Source organism: Equus przewalskii, unplaced genomic scaffold (genome assembly GCF_037783145.1).
Source record: "Equus przewalskii isolate Varuska unplaced genomic scaffold, EquPr2 contig_13068, whole genome shotgun sequence".
Lineage (NCBI taxonomy): Eukaryota > Metazoa > Chordata > Mammalia > Perissodactyla > Equidae > Equus > Equus przewalskii.
In genome coordinates, this window is record NW_027227130.1 from 1 (window position 1) to 4586 (window position 4586).

At 31.9% G+C, this 4586-nt stretch overlaps 1 long non-coding RNA gene across 1 annotated transcript; it reads left to right on the forward strand.

The window, feature by feature from the left end:
• Positions 1-4586, forward strand: LOC139081281 (uncharacterized). Its single transcript, XR_011536389.1, has 2 exons — positions 1-1221; positions 4315-4586. It is a non-coding gene; the product is annotated as an uncharacterized lncRNA (long non-coding RNA).

The window sequence follows — 4586 nt, forward strand, 5'->3', positions numbered from 1 at the left end:
GGACTTTGTTTTACATTCACTTTTGCACATTTATTTGATTTCTTAAATTGTTAGCCATGAAATCTGATGGGTCAAATATATGCACCATTTAAATTTTCATAAATATTATATTGTCTTCAAGAAATATACCAGTGTTTGTTCCCACCTGTCATGTATAAAAATGTGCATTTCGTCCAATTCTGGCAGGGTAGCTTCTCAGTCTTTTTAATCTCCTCTAACATGTTAAATCCATCGTTAATTTACATTTATTTCATAATTAATTGTACAATTCTTAAGTAGGTATGTATGGTCATTATTTGCCATTTGCATTTCTATTCGTCCATCTATTGTGAAAGTACTGGGTTATACAAATTTTATAAACTTTGTAAGTTTTTCCAAACGTGCTTTTCACTTTACTTTGTGGCTAGTGTCTCCTGCCATATTGGTGCTTCATATTTTCTTTAGTAATCCATAAAAAAAGTGACCTGTGTGTATTGTATCAAAATTTTTTCCTAAATCACTCACATATCCTATTATTTATAGTTTCTTTTATATTTATTTCTCTTCTTATTCAATTTTAATTTAATTTTGCATTAACCTATTTCTAGATTCTCTATTCTGCTTCCAATCTTCCCTGTGATTCATATACCAGATCACATTTATTGATATTTTTTAGCCTTCCTATTTTTTAGCAAAATAAATTTTGCTATCTGTGTCTGATTAAACAAGCTTTAGTTTTCCCTCTATTTTTGGTAAATATTGGCTCTTATCAAGGTAACTTTTTAAAATTTTAGCACAATTTGTAATAAATTTCAACTTCCACTATTTTATAATTTCTATGCCTTTCAAGAGTAAGTCATTTCAGTTGTATCAAGAATGTTACGTAATTTTATTTTAAAAATGCAAGAGATAATAAGAGGAAATCTCCATGACATTTGAAAAGATATTGCATGGACATTTATTATATTTTATTTTGAAAATTATTTTCCATAGTAAAAAAAACCTAGCTATAATATACTAACCTACAATACTTTAATAACTTATGTAGAGTGACAATCACAAACAATGCATTTAATTTTTATGTTGCATATAAAGTGTTCTTGTTTTTTATTTGGTTTTGGTTTTAGGCTTGCAATACTCTCCTTAGTTGTCACTGTGAGGCTGGATATGCTCCTCCATCTTGTGAGCTAACACCATCGTCACCAGGAGGAAGTACTGATGATGGGTTTCGGCTTGTGGAAAGTTAGTATTAGATCGTGTGCTCCACTAGAGCTTTTTGCACTCACAGAAATGTCAGAACATCTCCACTGTGTATGTGGCTGTTGAGCACATGACATGTGGATAAGACAACTAGGGAACTAAAATCTCCCTTTTATTTTACTTTATTTAATGTAAATTTAAATAGCCACTTGTGGCTGGCAGCAACTATATTAGACAGTTGGTCCCTCAATAGTTATTTTTTATTTAGCATATTTGGTTTTCTAAAAAAATTTATACACAGTAACCCGGGCTGCCAAAGCAGTGTGCATGGAACTTAACCACTAGGCCACTGTGGCGGGCCCTTAGGTAGCCTTCTGTTAAAAAGATGTATTATAGTTTGTTTATCCATTCACCCACTGAAAGGTATTTGAGCTGTTTCTAGATTTTGGCAATTATAAATAAAGCTGCTAGAAACATGTGCACATAGGCTTTTGAGTACATACAAGTTCTCATTTTTGGTGGGTAAATACCTACGAGTCAGATTCTTTTGTTTAGTAAGTGTATTTTTAATTTTATAAGAAACAGATGAACTATTTTCCAAAGTGGCTGTACCATTTTTCCTTCTCTTCCTTAATCTGTGAGAGTTCCATTTTCTCTATACAGATGATCCACACTTCAGAAGCACTTGATATCGTCATTTTTTTGGTTTCTATTGTGATTTTTATTTAACTTTTTATGTTGAAATAATTATAGATTCACAAAGAGGTGCAAAGAAATGTAAAGTTCTGTGTACATTTTACTCAGCCTCCGTCAATGTTAACATGTTTCAATGCTATAGTAGAATATCAGAACCATGGAAGTGGACATTGGTAAAATACACAGACCTTATTGAGATTTCACCAGTGTACATGCACTCATTTTGTGTGTGTGTATTTCATTCTGTGCGATTTTACCACAGGTTCACATTTGTGTAACCACCACCACAGTCAACACACGGAACTGTATCACCACTACGTAGCCCCTAATATGACCCCTTTATATAGCAACACTGGTCCTCTCTTTCCCCATTCCTAACTCCTGGCAACTACTAAACTGCTTTCCATCTCTCTACTTATGCTATTTTATGAATATTATATAAATGGAATCATACAGCTTGTATCTCTTTCAGATTGGCTTTTTTCTCTTGCATAATTTGCATGAACTGCATCCAAGCTGTTGCATGTATGAATATTTCATTCCTTTTTATTTATGTCTAGTATTCCTTTGTATGGTTGTATCAAAACTTGTTTAGGGGCTGGTCGAGTGGCATAGTGGTTAAGTTTGCACACTCTGCTTTGGCAGCCCAGGGTTCTCAGGCTTGAATCCTGAGCGTGGACCCACACACCACTCATTGAGCCATGCTGTGGCAGCATCCCACATACAAACAGAGGAAGATTGGCATGGCTATTAGCTCAGGGACAATCTTCCTCACCAAAAAGAAAAAAAAGTTTAATTATTCACCCACTGAAGGACATTTGAGTGGTTGCCAATTTTTAGCTATTATGAATAGATCTGCAATGAACAGTCATGTAGAAGATTCTGCATGAAAGTAAATTTTTAATTCTCTTGGGAACACACTCAAGAGTGAAATTGCTGGGTTGATGGTAAGCTATTTATAGTTTTAAAAGTGACTGCCAAACTCTTTTTCAGAGTCACTGTAACATTTGACATTCCCACCAATAATATATGAATGACCAAGGTTTTTGGCATCCTCACTGATGTTTGATGATACCGCTTGTTTTTTTCTTAGCCATTCTATTAGGTCTGTACTAATATCTCATTGTGTTTTTAATTTGCACTTCCCTAAGGGGAAATGATGTTGAATATCTTTAATGTGTTTATTTGGCATCTGCATATCTTCTTTAGTGAAAAGTCTGTTTATATCTTTTGCCCATTTTCTAATTGGAGTTTTTGTTTTTTAAATGTTGAATTTTCAGAAATTTTTTGTTTTTTAGATACATGTATTTTGTTGGATATGTAATTTGAACGTATTTTCTCCCAGTCTGTAATTGGTTTTTTCTCAGACCAAAAACTTTTTTTTAATTCTTATTTTGGTAAGTTCCACTTTTTCCTTTTTTGATGATTGTTTTGGTGTCAAGTGTATGAACTCTTTGTAAGTCTTAAATCCTGAAGACTTTCTGCTATGATATTCCTAAAAGATGTGGTTTTATGTTTTACATTTAAGTCCATGATCCATTTTGAGTTACAATTTATAAAGGGTAAGAGATTAATTTTTTAATTAATGGATATCAATTTCTCCTGCACAATTCTTTGAAAATGCTGTTTCTTGTCTGTTGAATTGTTTTTGCATCATTGTCAAAAATTAATTGGACATTTTTGTGTTGGTATATTTCTCAGTTCTCTTTTCTGTTCCATTCATCTACATGTCCTTCTTTCCACCAATGCTACACTGTTTTGATTATTGTAGCAGTACAGTAATCTTAACATTGAGAAAAGTGATTCCTCCCACTTTATTCTTCTTTTTCAAAATTGTTTTGGCTATTCTAGAGTCTCTCTTTTTCTTATACATTTTAGAATAATCTTGTCTATGTTTACAAAAAAATCTTCCTGTGACTTTGATACGTTATGTTAAAGCTAAGGATCAATTTAGGAAGATTTTACATCTTTACTATTTATTATTGAACCTTCCAGTCTGTGAACACATTATGTCTCTCCATTTATTGAAGTCTTCTTTGATTTCCTGTATCAGAATCTTGTAATTTTCACCAGGCTGTATGTGTTTTATTATTTCATATTTTTCTATTTCATAGTTGTTATTTTTCTTTACAGCAATTGTAAATGATGTACTATAATCAAACGTATTTTTATTTTGTATTTATAAACACCAATTAAAATGATTAATCCTAATGTTTATCACTCCTATGCCATCTAACTCCTTCCAATAAATTTTGAATACATATTTGTCCACTTGTGAACCATATGAAAAAATGTTTATGTCCAATTGTTATAAAAGATGAAAGGATATATTTTAGATTTTCTTTACAATACAGAATGTTCCAGATATTTGTGACAAAATATTGCTTGCTGAAGTATGACTAACTGGATGAGAATACCATATTTCCTTTCTGTCATTAGAAATAATCTGTTCAGTCATTGATTCTTGAGTTGGAAGAAAATTATGATTTCATCGTCAGAAGACTCATAGTATGGGATTTCAATTCTATGACCAATTTCAACATCATCATTACAGGCTAGAGTTTTGCTCTCTGTTTATTTGCATTCATCTGATTAAAAATTATAAAATGTCTTTCTCCATCAATATTCTTTTCTTTATTACTATGGGAGTAAAAGAAAATTTCTGAATTCTCGTTGTGCTCAATAGAAGCTAAAATAAAAAGACAAATGGA